The sequence below is a fragment of the Larus michahellis genome, chromosome 9 (assembly GCF_964199755.1).
Source record: "Larus michahellis chromosome 9, bLarMic1.1, whole genome shotgun sequence".
NCBI classification, from domain to species: domain Eukaryota; kingdom Metazoa; phylum Chordata; class Aves; order Charadriiformes; family Laridae; genus Larus; species Larus michahellis.
Window position 1 is genome coordinate 13,790,303 of NC_133904.1, and position 14,717 is coordinate 13,805,019.

The 14,717-nt window shown below is 44.6% G+C and overlaps 1 protein-coding gene across 2 annotated transcripts in view; it reads right to left on the reverse strand.

Moving 5' to 3' along the window:
• Positions 1-7,045, reverse strand: part of LOC141748633 (tropomodulin-2) — a 36,873-nt gene extending 29,828 nt beyond the window's left edge. The window contains exon 1 of one of the 2 annotated variants that reach the window (XM_074601028.1): positions 6,905-7,045. The gene's annotated coding sequence lies outside the window, so the exon portion shown is untranslated. The remainder of the gene's footprint in view (positions 1-6,904) is intronic. The other variant, XM_074601030.1, reaches the window with a different exon arrangement.
• Positions 7,046-14,717: the final 7,672 nt, after the last annotated feature.

The window sequence follows — 14,717 nt, forward strand, 5'->3', positions numbered from 1 at the left end:
TGGATAAGATTATGGAGTTTCCCTTCAAACTTACTGGGAAGAGTGAACAAGGAGAGTAAGGAATGGAGGAGCACAAATCCCTTTTGTTTTTTCCACGTAGTTTCAATAGGGAGCATCACGGTTTACCTTGGGCTCAAATACCCGCTGTTAAACAGCAAAGCATGCTGTTAGATACCCAACAGGTAAAATCCATGTGGGTTTAGGATAGTACAAAACTACAAGAAACAGCATTTCTGCTAACTATGTGCTACTTTTAAATCTTTGTGGAGCACAGATGTTTCACGGTGAGCTTCAAAGACTCCATTGCTATATTTTTATCTTCGATTACATCTAAAGAAAGAAATACATACTTCTGTTTTATTTGGGGTGGCTTTTTTACCCATGCCTGTCAACATCAGGATTCAAAATATGTTTTCAAAGACAAAAAGGGTGTCATTAGTCAGCGTGCATAAAATCATTATTGCTCTATGTAGCCAACACCTGCTGTGCTACAACTCCTCTATACTTTGCTGTGTTCCATAAGTACTTTTTGGTTATAATCCTTATACATTACAGAAAGGGTTTTCTAGAGTAGCCAGGCTGTATTTCTGCTGATAGCATAAGACTGTCGTAATTTTCTACCGCTGATACAGGTATTTCTTTCTGATATGGAATTGGTCCTCTGCTGAATTAAGGTCAGATGTCAGAGAGGTCCCACTTGTGTTGGCTTGGATCCCTTGAGAAGTGTTGGAACAACCTGACCTGTAGGACCTTCTATGGACCAGCAGCTACAAAGGCACATCAGGTCCCTCATGCTGTCTAAACCACAGGCTATACACCTAAAAAAACATCATGTCTCTGAGGTCCTGTGGAGATGAGAATACTGTGATACAGATCATTTGAATTTCTAGCTTTTGACAGTGTGTACAAGCTAAGAACGAAGCTGCATGGCAATGTGCATTTATGTAAAGAGATGTGCTGAATGGGAAATAACCCAACAGAGTCTGCATTTTTATACCAAAAAAAGTCTTTTTTTATAATCAGAACTGACAAATTGTTCTCGCTTTTGCAAATCATGGCAACTGATGTTTAGAAAGGAAATCCTGATGCACGATCTATTTTAAACTATCTCCATATCCACAATGGTGGGTATTTGTGTTTTGAAAAATAGTTGTCAAACTGATCTGTAGATGTGGAAAAATTCTTCCCTTTCTTTAAATAGTCTAAACATGAAAACAAGAAACAGGTGGAATAAATCCCAAGTTAAATTGATACTGGACCAAATAAATAGGATTGGGGACATTATGATTAAGAGCAGAGTGTTTGTGCAACACAAGCAGATGCTCCGTAGAAGAAGGGTGACCGTCCCGCACCACCCAGGCAATGGAGAGCTCACAACAATATACTTGATCCAATGCCAGGGAGAGGACCTCACTGCTGTCCAGGAACTGCTATGAAAAATAAGGCTGGGTTGTTGAAAGCTCAATCTTAAAAAAATTTAAAAATTGATAAATACTCCATTATTTGACATATAAATAAGGTTCCATTTTTATACTTAAAAAGCAAGACCAATATGTACTTTCTAACCATGAACATACAGGAGGAGTATACTCAGAGATCATGTTCTGTGGTACAAAATTTCTTCTTGGTTTTGAACTAGAAGGTTCAGAGATCTCAGAAAAGCTAGAAAGGGTGCATTAGGTCCAACACAGCCCAGAAGCATGATAGCAACATATAGTGAAGCATTATGAAACTGATTTTTGTGTGTGTGTGATGAAAATGGTATTAGCTACAGGTCTGTATGTAGATAGGGACAGTAGACACATGAAAGAAACTCACATAGGCAGAAAATGGAAGAGATCTGTAGAATCTAGAATCTTGGTCTTCTAGAATCCCCCAGCTTTTCCCAAAAATAACTTCCGAAGAACTCACGGCAGAAGGACTAAACCAGGTGCTCTGGTTTAGTCACCTTTTCTAATCCTTTACATCCAGGACAGAGCACGATCACTGGGTGGATCAAAGCGAAAAACCTGTTTAAGGGTTTGTAGAACTGGGTCCATCGAGAGGGTGTCTGTGGGGCTGATGGGGAGTGCTCTCAGCTGACGTGGCACCAAGCTCAGGGGTGGCTCTGGGCGAGTAATGACGTGGCCAAACCTCTTCTATTCCCAGACCAGTTTGCCATCTTTTGTCATACTGTAGCAAAGAATCCCTAAAAATCCCTATATATTTAAAACACTGTTTTTCCCAGGGCTAATGTAGGGTTATTTCATGTCCTGTTCCTAGCAAATGGTTTAGTCTCATACAGACACTGGTAAACATTAAAAATTGTGTTGTCCTAATATTAGACTAGACCTGAACCTTTAGGATAATCATTCAGTGATCAGAAACTCCACTTCATAATTGGGTGAGCCTTTCTGAACCTTGGTAATGCTTACGCCACTCTGTAGTTTATGTTTTACAGTTAGCTTCTTTACTGAGGGATTGACAACTCCTATGCAAATAAAACGCGAGACATCAACTCACTTTAATGGGAGTTCAGTCATGCCCTTTATGAGAAAATAACCATCAAGTATATTGCAAAATTATCCATATGAATGTACCATTATTTATAGAAGATATAAAAGGATGTAGTCCCTTTGATTCAGATAACATGAAAGGTTCTTCACTGGTGATTAAAGATGAAACATTAATGCTTCTCCCACCAGTATAGAATAAAGTTATATAATAAATAATTTCTGATTGTTTCTAAAATAACATTAGTGGTATTATTCATAACCACTCAAAACATGAAAGTAAGTCCTGGGTAGGAGGTAGTTTTTTTTACAATGCCTGATGAATTTATAACCTGTTTCTGGGGATCAACATAGCTTTAGATCCTAACCACTAGAATTGTTTCCATACAAAAATTATGACTAATTATACAATGACTATATGAGGATTTAAGCCAGTCTTACTGAAAAAAAGCAACTTGTAGATCACTTAATTCCTACCTACAGGAAGAGGATGGCAGAACAAGTGCTACAGATATTAGTGAGATTGCATATGGTGCTCTGACGCTCCAGTGATGCTTCAAGTGTGGGAAATGGCAAAGACGAGAGGCACTTGTCCATCTGTCATGTCCCCAGCAGTGAGGGACTCCTCCTTGCTTTTAGAAAGGAAAAGTTGTAGTTATCAAATAATGAAGCAACCATCTTCTATCTCTGCTCATTGCAACTGCTAACTTTGTGGAACAGGAAGGTATGTTTCTTCCATCTCTAGAACTTAATTGATTACTTAAAAATCCCTGCAAGGTTATTTAGCTTTTCTAAAATAAAACCATAACAACTGTATACCATAACTGTCCATAACCATAACCATACCATAACCATAAAAGCATAACCGTAACTGTCTGAAACTGAGGGCGGTGGGAAGTGCTAGCCTGAAAATCCTGGAGAGCAGAGTCTTTTTATGCAGACAAAATGGACTATGGAATGGCAGCTCCACCCACGATCTGTCATGAGTAAGCTTCAGAAACACCCTGCTGCCGAGCTGTACGAGTCGGGGTTGACTGGCAGTCTGGGGGATATCACGACTGGCTGAGACTATCAGTAATGATGCCGATCAGTGTTATAAGCGACAGTGTAACAGTGTACGTGCCCATACGATAGCAACGGGAAGAATGATAGCCTCATTATTTTCTATGAGGCACCAATGATATTTTAGCCGCTTTCGATAACTACCAGAGTCCACAGGTTTGATTCTGCAGTAGGATTTACTTTGGAACAAGAGGCTGTACCTCCCCGGGTGAGCACCGCCCCAGAGCGTACATGCTCCCAGTCCTGCCACACAGCAGCCCATGGATCTATGCTCCCCAGATGAACAGGGATGAACCGGTTCTTATATCATTCACACTATGGGAATAGCTGTGACGCTTAGAAGATGGTGCCTTCATCCAGTTGAGTCTCCTGGATTTTGTGTTGTTTAAAGAATTATAGTTCTTGTCATCAACACACCAACCATAAATGCAAAGCAAAGCATGGAGTGGGGTATGAATCACCCACGGCTTTGTTAAAAGGCATCCTCAGGAAGCCAAAGGCCAAGTTCTGGTACCCACATTGATCGATCATGTTTACATGGAGTCAGCTACTGTGGTGCCTTAAACATCATCAGCCACACGAGAGCTTCTCCATTTTACTGTCCTGTCAGAGGAAAGAAATGCCTTGTTCGGGGTCAAATGGAAAGTCTGCAGCAAGACCAAGAACTGAACTGTCTTCCAAGTATTGAGCATTGGACAGCTTTTCCTTTGGCTACAGGTTCCTTCTTCCATGGACAATCTTATTCATCTAAGTGGATCTTTTAAATGAATGATCTTTGCCAGGTGAAAACATAGCAGAGACAGAACCAAAAGCTGGGCTAAGAGCTTATACTACTGATGGCAGAACTATGATCATTGATAATGATCACTGATAGACGACTTCTGAAAAAACTCTTCTTGCATCTTTCCTAAGCTGTTTTTTCTCCTTACAATGTACAGAGACATAGTAACTACCTGTATTTTTTGTATTTTAGCTCTAAACCATCCGTGATGTGCACATTCCGATAGCTGAAACAATAAGAGAGGAAATTGTACTTGGAAGTGATAATTTTTACAACAAAATAGATCAGTCCAGGCCTGGAAAAGACAACACTAGTGTTTGGTTTTCATATGTTGGAAACATCAATAGGAAAAAAGGACACTGGGTAATACCAAGAAAAGCATTGTTCCACTTGTGCTGACAACAGATAGCAAACAGCATGCTACCTTTTTGTCACTGCTGTTCTCAGATTTCCCTATTTTAGAACAGCAGCTGGACCTTCAGACCCAGCCGTTCTTTGAAAGAATCCTAATAAAGAAGGATTTAAAAAATAAGTTTACAGATTTCTGTGGCACCAAATAATGATGACCAAACTCCGGTGTTGAACAGAAGGCAGCGCTACGCTTGTGTGCTACGGTCAGTAAACAGAACCTATGCATTCAGCCCGGTATCAACCTAACACATGCAAATCCAGGTGGCTACAGAGGGCTACCTGGTACCTCTCGATGCAAAACCCTGCAGAGCTACCACCGCCTCAGTCAAAAGGGCACTCAGCCACAGGAAGACATCGAACTATGAGATTCAATAACTTCGGAATGCTACAAAAAAACCCTAGAGCAGATGAGTAACAGCAGAAATGCATAAGCATTGCTTGCCAGAAGTTGTAAAATACTGGAAATAATAATAAGTGGGGGAAGGAATAAAAGTTAGGCAACGGGAGAGCAAAGCGCACCATTTTGAACAAAATTATTTTGATTGTCAAGATGAGAGAGGCTACTGGATAAGTTCAGACAAATCCAACCAAGCTAGATGAATGAGAGAAAAGATACATAGGGAATTTAGGTTGGCAAAGTCACTAAAATGACTCACATAACCTTCATTTTTTACATAGTCGTAAAAATTTAAATATATATCTATAGTGGAAGCCAGCCAGTTAAGAGCTGCACAGCATACGGCACCTCAGCAAAAGCAGTCTATTAGATAGCAAACAGGTGCAGAATAACGCAGAAAAGATCGTAATATCATTAGGATAATTCAGTGAGACATCCATACATCCCTTAGTTGGAGCTCATTTTTCTAATAATTGTATCCCTTGCAAGCAATTAGAGGATGCGATGCCTGCAGTATTAGGCCACTTGGTCCCAGGTGTTTCTTTCCCATTACAAGTTCCTGTCTCCAGAAGCAGAGGGCAGAACAGAGGAAGTTCAAGGACAATTTCTGAGAATAAGTCAGTTAAAGAAAAGCTTTCATATGATAAGAAACTGAAGGACTGTACCTAGTTACTACAAATACACAACTCAATAACTTACTGAAGACTTCATCTACTAAACATTTTCAAAAGCATAGCCCTATACTGTGTATCATTCATGGTATAAAAATACTATCACTTCTTCCAATTATTTTTAAATTGATATTTGGCATTGATACATTTCTGAATTTGTTTCATCATTAATGATGTTAATTTTTTTTTTCATAAGTTTATGTTACTCCTAAGCTCGGGGTGGTCACGTGAATCTAGCCAGTTTTCATTTTTTGGTTTTACAGTCCTCGGATTTCTCTACGTGATTCTCATTGATCAGCTGTGGATTTTTACTCTGGCAACAGAAATTCTCTCAAAGCTTCCATCAAAGCAAAAACCCCTGAATCAGCGGAGGGCCACCCTGATAATTTTGTAATGAGAACATGACAAAATAGAGCCTGTGCGATACCTAGTGCCAACGTGCAGGTTTTGAGGACACATTTTGCTCATCGAGAGCTTGGTAATGTTAGTAATACTAAATCCGCCTCCTGTTCCTGAACCTGCCGCTGGTACCTTTATCCCTCCGTGCGGCAGGGCCGCGGGGCAGAGCCGCCCTCCATCAGTCCTGCCGGGTTTATTGCTGACATACAAAAGGCGTGAGATCTCAGCACAGACAGCTCGTCTTCATTTACAAAAATACCTTCTTTTCTTATTTGATTAAACCGCTTCACCTCATTTTTGTCATTTAACGCCTGACAGAAAGGATGCGAGCGCATCGAAACAAACGCATCCGCATTCCCTCGTGAAACGCGCTGTTCACCCCCTCCCAGGAAAAAAAAGGCAGAACGGGGAGAGGCACTGCGCACACCGCGGGAGCCTCGGACGTTTCGGGGCCGCCCGGGCGAGTCCCCCCCGCTTATTCCACGCCGAGGATGATGATTTCCAGCGGCTTTGCTTCCTGGCCGCCGGGCCGGGGTGGTGGCCAGCCGGCTCCCCGCGCCCCCCCGCCCCGCTCCGCACTGCGCGGAGCACCGCGGAGCCGCCGCCCCGGGCCCGCGGGCGATGCTCCGGCGGCCCGCCCGTCCCCGTCCCCCTCCCCCTCCCGGTCCCCATCCCCGTCCCTCCGCCTTACCCCGCCGTGGGGCCGGCCCCGGCCGCCTGCGCGCCCCTCCGCAACCCGAGCCCAGCGCCGCCCGCCGGCTGCGCGCCCCTCCGCGCCCCGAGCCCAGCGCCGGCGGCGGCAGGTGGGTGCCCGGCGCGGCGGCTGCGCAGCGCGGCCCCTGCCCTGCCGGGCACGCTGGGACTCGTAGTCCGGCAGTCTCCAGCAGCGCCGAGGGGTCCGCGGGCACCGGCACCAGCAGCCCCAGCCAGCCCCCTCCCCAGCAGCGAGCAGGACCGGCACCGCCAGCGCCGCCTCCACCAGCAGCACCCCTCCCGCCCGCACCTGGGCAGGTCACCCCCTCCTCCGGGAGAGGAGAAGGCTCCGGGGAGACCTTATTCAGTACCTAAAGGGGCTTAAAAGAAAGATGGGGACAGCCTCTTTAAGCAGGATCTGTTGTGATAGGACAACGGGTAATGGCTTTAAACGAAAAGAGGGTCGATTAGAGTAGATGGAAGAAGTTTTTAACGGTGAGGATGGTGATGCACTGGCCCGGGTTGCCCAGAGAGGTGGTCGATGCCCCATCCCTGGAAACATTCAAGGTCAGGTTGGATGGGGCTCTGAGCAACCTGATCTAGTTCAAGATGTCCCTGCTTATGGCGGGGGGGTTGGACTAGATGGCCTTTAAAGGACCCTTACAACCCAAACTATTCTGTGAGTCTATGATTCTACCATTTCTGTGTGCCCCAAGCCTGCAGGTGAAGTCCCACCTAACCCACACCCAGACCATGTTTATTCCCTCCTGACTTTGCCTTGGCACAATGTAGCTTCAGCTGTCCCGTGTGCATCCCCTCTGCCTGGAAACCATGAGAACAGACTCCACTGCAGCTTGGATGCTCTGCCAGCTGCGGCCATCACCCTGCCCCATGCACATCCCTAAGCAGTTGAGCATGCCCTCACTGCACATGCATGCACAGCCTCTGCAGATGTGCTGCACAATTCTGGGCGCACATGTAGGCAGCCAGCCCTGAAGAGAATGGTTTCCTCCTCTCACACACCCTCTGCAAACTGGCCCGGCAGCTGAAGCAGCCTGACAGGTCCTGCAGCAGAAGCCTGCTGGCCCTCATCCTGCACCAAGATGTGTGGCTCCAGGGAGCCAGTTCTGGAGTGGAGGGTGCTAGTCTTTGCCCAAAGCCTGCCTGCCTGGGCTGCAGCCAGCGAGCAGGACGCAGGCTGGAGGAGAAGGGCTCTTTAATTACTGCTCCTCCATCTCTGGATTCAGGAGGATCTCTGGGGGGTCTCATCTGGAGGCCTGAAAGGACAGGAGCATCTCAGAGTGCACCTCTCCATTCGAGAAGGACAAGTCACTACCCTGGCACTTTCTAAAAGCTTGGTGTATGTTTTCAAGGGGACTGCTGGCTGTATCAAAGTGCAGTGAGTTGATGGCATTGCAGTGAGGTCAAAACCTCTCAGAAGAACATGTTGATCTTAACGGAGGACATAGCTACAGACCATTGCGATGCTTTTCCTCTCTTCTTTTAATTAGTTTTGACAATTCAATTTATATCTGTTCTTTTATTCTATACTAAAGTTAACCATTGATTGAGATTGTATATAATAAGTAACAAATTTGAATGTACTCCCTGTAATCACGTATGTCCACAATTTAATTTATCAGCTTGCCTTCACTGGATACTGAGTTCTAGCTGAACTGAGGCCCTTGGTTCTGAGCACTAAGTGATGAGTCACTAACAGCAGAAAAGCTCTTCCCGTGTCTTTAAGTTTCATGACATGTTGGCAGGAAAACAAGGCATTGCCTTGGTAAGAAGCAGATGCTGCACCAGAGATGAATTTTCCTATGGAAAAAAAAGAAAGTGCAACTAGGAAATACAATGCCTTCAGCTTCACTCCATACCCTGCCAAACATCTCGGACTCACAGCAGAAGAGGCAGACTAACACCAGGGACTGAAGGATTACCTTGGGCATTTTGTCACTGCTGCTCAGGAAAACACCTGTATCCACAATAATGTGCAGAATGCACGAAGATGCTCCAAAGCTGCAATTATCTTGGAGCCTCCTTGCCTCAAACTTCAGCCATAAGTTAACAAAGTTTTTGCCAAACATCCAAACTGTTGTCAGATTAACAGAAATGGAAAAGAAACAGACCTGTTTATTCCATGATCTTTTCCTCTTTCTCTCTCTCTGCCTTGAAGCATTCAGAGAAAACAGGGCTTGCATCTTTGGTTTTGTTTGTTCACTACCAGAAGCGTCAGGGAAGCTGAATCGAACTGCTCTGAAATCTGCTGCTTGGCAACTTGGTGGCTCAGGCTGAAGATGAATCTCTTAGTTTGGTGCTGGGGTTGAAGCTTCATTGCAAAGAGGACTGGTTCAGACATGAGGCAGAGAAATGTGGATTTCATTCTTAACATGGATTAAACCCTCTTTTGGGGTTTAATCTTGGTCTGCAGGATCAGGGGCTGAATGAGTTACTCATAACTATACAAATACTGGGAAAGGGAAATGTACGCTATCAACAAGGAGCGAAAGTTAACTTTGGGGTGTTTGTTTTTTTGATAAACTTCTGCAGGTTATTCACTCAGATTTTCTTGTCACGCCTTAAAATATATTTGCTAAGTTGAAACTCTTTCTCAGTTGATATGAATGGGAAGAACCCCTCCCATGCTGACTTTTCCATTTGCAGTTGCCTTGTATCTGCTGACAAATTCACCTCATATTAGTTTCTGTTAGAAATGTAATAGTCTAAGACTTCTGCAAGGAGTGCAGAGTTTGGCTGGAGTCAAGGTTCTTCTCTTCTCTGGCTGTGGTTTCGTGTTTCTTTCTTCCTTTTACCTCACGCATAGAATTTGCAATCAAAAAATTAGAAACGTGATCAGTTTGCCCAAGAAAAGACACAGGTCGCCTGTATTCATGAGACACAGACAAAAATACACATGGTAAATATATTAAATGCAGATGTACACAACAGTCTATTACATGTATAGGAATAACATTCTCGTTAAAACCACAGCATACAAAGTAAACTGTATCATACTTCAGCCTCACAGAGTGTGCATTCTAAATAATGTTTCATTCTTCCCAAACCACAACATTAAAAGACAAAAGTATTCAATACAATTCACATATCTGAGCTATAGCCCGTGTACGGGATACACTATACCCCATGTATGGGCTATACCTGCTATGATACATTTACATCAAATGACTGTGAGCACCTGGACTGACCGTATTCTCAATGTGTGGGACTTCACAGACAATACCCTGAAAGTAAGGCTCCAAAACAGCCCCTTTTCCCTGCTAGGAATCTTTGCATAACATTTTGCCCATCTAGGCTTTTTATAAATTTATGTATTTGACCTGTGGAAAGAAGCACAGCAGCAGAGTTAACACCCTAAGGATACAACAGATATGGGGACAACTACTCTAGAAAAATTTTTGCTCCACTTCAGGGGGCACCTTCAAGAGCCAACGGTCCTGTGGATCCCAAAACAACAGATTTCCTGGCTCTGCCTTCCCTTTGACCCGTGAGAGTTTGGTTCAGAGCTGCCGCGTGGTGAATGCAGTGTAGAGGTTTGGGGTTTTTCCAACACTGCCTAAACTGTGCTTACTGCCAGCAGGCCGCACCAGTAAATCCTTTACTGGGCACCCAAAAGCAAATTTTATTTTAATGAACTATTTGTAGCCAAAATGTGGTCAGTTGTTTTGTTTGTTGTATTTTTTTAATAAAAAAACCAGAGGGGCTGTTGTGATCTTTTCATCTGTTTTCCTTATAACACAGCTTGTAAGACTTTGCTTAATTAATTCCTGCTTGAGCTGGAGCTTGTCTTTTAGACAAACATCTGGTCTTGATTACTGTGCTGTGCATGTTTTGATCGCTTCCCTTAAAGACCAGCTGTTGATCAAATTCAGTGACCTGTGTATTAAACCCCTTGGTTCAATGCCTGATCAGCAAATTTTGGACCTAGGGTAGAGATAAAATTTGACTCTTGTTCGCATGTAAAATTACTGAGTTGTGGTGACACTTCTGAAATGGCTTTGAAAGAGAACCCATGTATGTAGCCAGCCCCAGTTCATAAAAGCCTGGTGGTTTGTGCCTTAAAATGCTGGCCAGCAGCATCTCAAGTGGTCAAACGTCAACAATATTTGGGCTGGGGTTTTTTAATTGCATTGGTTTGACAGATAATTGTTTTTTCTTGGAATGTTTTATAAGGCAGCGTACAGTAATACATTAAATAACACAAACTTCAAGTCATCGGCTATTTCACTCAAACTCGATTTCTGTAAACCCTTCTGTATCCGTAGTACACTAAATCCTGAAGAAATGCATTTAGATTTGTACACTGCACTTGCCCCATGGTGGTAAAAGTAATAATAAATACCTCATCCGTACCAATTAATTTGCAGCAGTAGACCTAAAATTGAATCACCATTTCCATTTGCAGGTGTGGAAAGTGAGACACAGAGCAGACGATTATTTTAAGTCTGGGGCCCACTTGGTGGGCATGCCGCTGGGGACGGGAACACGGGTCCCATGCTTTGGGACTCCAGAAAGCTGAAAGGTGGAAGAAATTGCCCAAGGACGTAAGAAGACCACTGCTGACCCTGGGACCAGACCCCGCCAGCTGACCATCCTCTACACCCCGCTTACAGAGCTGCACAGCACTGCTCTGGTCCCAAAGCGTGCCTTGGGTTGGGTCACACTTCCCCGGTGCCACCCCTGAGCACAGGCAGCATGACGTCTGCTCCATCCACTGTGATACGGCAGCTCCTCCACCTGCCCAGCTCTACTGTCTGTGCTGGTATGAGAAGGAGGAGGCTTTGGAGGTACAGGCCAGCTCTTCACCTCCTTTAAACTGTCATGTTTAAAAGGTGGTTTGCTCCTCAGAAGGGAGCAGGAGGTAACAGATACCGTTCTCCTTTCTTTACAGGGCCTGCTAATGGTGAAGAAGTTTCTGCTCCACCTCTGTCTCCATAAGCGTATCTGCAGGACAGCTCGTTCAGTGTTGGATTTCTTTCTTTACCTAAAGAACCTGAGGCCCAAGGTCAGGCAAAGGCCCTCTGCAGCTGAGCAGTATGCCCAGGGTAAGTTTTTCTCAGCACATATTTCTTTTATACAGACAGTGCATAGTGAATTGGATCATTCTGGATATGCCTAAACTGTCTTATCGGTGCACTCAAGGAACAAAACCCCGTGCGCCGTGGTCCCAGCTGCTGGGCAGAGAACACGTCAGGCAGCGTTTGGGCTCCTGCAGATACAGCTTAGGAGTCTGCGAGTCTGACGGTCCGTGCTTGAGCTTGTCTCCAGACACGTCCTGGCAGGCTGGCCCTGGGCTGGCCGCGGGGCAGCCATCTGCAAGAAGAGGGGAAAATTCCAAGATACGTGTAGGTAGCTACCCCTGTGGGGCTGTGTAAGCCAGCCTGCTCACGGGAATGTGCTCGTCTTAACCCTTCCTGTCTGAATATAAAATTCTCAAAGCATTAGGGTTGTGTCTCAAGAGAACCGGGACTGAACCATGTCCTTCTTTGCTGCCACTGGAAGGAATATGATTTCCTCACTCATAATTTGTTTCAATCTGAGTTTGGCCACGCTCATTAAAAAATTATACAGGACAGAGGGTCCAGGCTTTTATTATCATCTAGTTTACTGACAATATCCTTCCTGTCTATATCCTGTGTGAATTCCCCAGCCAGGAAGATATTTCTGTCTCAGGCCATATGCATTGAAGAACCCATGTTATTCATTTGTACCACATCAGCATTGTAGCGAGTAAATATACTATGATTTAATCAGTTTAGGATTATGTCTGAGGCGTTGGATGTTCCTTTCCTGCCCTGCGCAGCTCAGCTCAGTGAATGGCAGTGAGGATGCTTCATGCTGTATCCACTCTTGCTTTGCATGCGCATCGGTTCAGCGCTTGTGGAAGTTCCACTGCTGTCCAGGTCTTCTATGTCCTTTGAGGTTTCATATTTGCAACACTTCCCTCACCCATGTGTGATTGTCTTAAATTATATCGCAGCCTTTGAAAAAGAAATCCCTCTACTAATCCTTTTGAGAACATTATGTTTGCCCTCTGATACACTCATTGGTCTGTCAGCTTGGAAAACGCCAGCCTTCTAATGACCGAAGGATTATGAATCTATTGCTGAGCGTTTGCAGAAGTGCTCTTGTGGTTATAAAAGTGTCTCTTCATTCACCCGCAGGCATGGTGCCAGAAGGGCTCAGTGTGGCTTTGTGGGTCTCTTGCTTCCAGCGCCGAACAAGGGAGAATCTCGCAGCGGTCACAAGCCCAGCTCCATCACCCACTGACTGCTCCCTGCCTCCGCCACCTCTGCACGCACGGGGAGTTCCTTTCTTTGAAGCAAGGCACTCTTAGACGGTTCAGCCCAACACACTGGACTGTTCTATTTTTAAGTTTCCACAATTCTGATATTAATATAAGTTATCAGATTAATTTATGTCTCTATTAAAGTTAGTAAGAGCCTCACTAATGACTTCAGCACAGCCAGGACTTTGCAAAATATCTTTAATTGATGTGTTAGTCAAAAGTTATTAGAATTTTACATACTTTAAATAAACTCCATATTAAAATAAGATGGATTATGTATGTTGCCTTACACTCTATATATCTTCTGGAAATGAAATCTTGGCACTGCTGCAGCAGACGGCAGAACTTACACTGACGCCAGTGGGGCCAACATTTCACCCCATTTCTTTTCCCAAATCTACCAAGAGTTTTCAGTGACTCCAAGCAAATCAGCATCTCAGTATTACCGACTGTCTAAGCCTCGGAATCATTTTTCTCGAGGTCACAGCAGTATTGAAGGGCCCTTGACATCTGGAAAATGCTTCGAGGTTCAAACTGCTATATCTGTACTTATGATTACTGGTTATTATATTCCTGCTACAAATGCTGTATCCTCAAAGAGGGAATGGCGGTGTCTACTAGGAAGGTTACTCAACAGTTTCTATTGTAAAATGATATTTTCCATTATTGTATGTTGCCAAAACTTAGCCGTTCAAATCGTAGAACCATAGAATGGTTGGAGTTGGAAGGGACCTTAAAGATCATCTAGTGCCAACCCCCTGCCCTGGGCAGGGACACCTCCCACTAGACCAGGCTGCTCAAAGCCCCATCCAGCCTGGCCTTGAACACCTCCAGGGATGGGGCATCCACAGTTTCTCTGGGCAACCTGGTCCAGTGCCTCACCACCCTCACAGTAAAGAATTTCTTCCTGATATTTAATCTGATTTTCCCCTTTTTCAGTTTAAAACCGTTACCCCTTGTCCTATTGCTCCACTCCCTGATACAGAGTTCCCTCCCCATCTTTCTTGTAGGCCCCCTTTCAGTACTGGAAGGGGCTCTAAGGTCTCCCCGGAGCCTTCTCTTCTCCAGGCAGAACAACCCCAACTCTCTCAGCCTGTCCTCACAGCAGAGGGACTCCAGCCCTCTGATCATCTTCGTGGCCTCCTCTGGCCCCGCTCCAACAGGTCCATGTCCTTCTGTCCTGCTGCTGGAGGCAGCACTGCAGGTGGGGTCTCTCCTGAGTGGAGCAGAGGGGCAGAATCACCTGGCACATCAAATCAAGGCCAGACAAGTGCCTTAATTTTAATTGCTTTTTTTTTATGTATTTATTTTGAGGTGTGGAAAGTCTAACAGTTTCCAACACAGTAATAAGACAGTAAACACATTGTAAAAAACCTAAACCTCTGAAGACCACTGCCTTTGAGCAGCTCCAGCCTTCACGTACACCAAAACTCGACAGCACGTATACTGGATCAGGTAAGGTCTTCTACCATTTTCAAGCCAATTTGCTCAGATCGCTTTA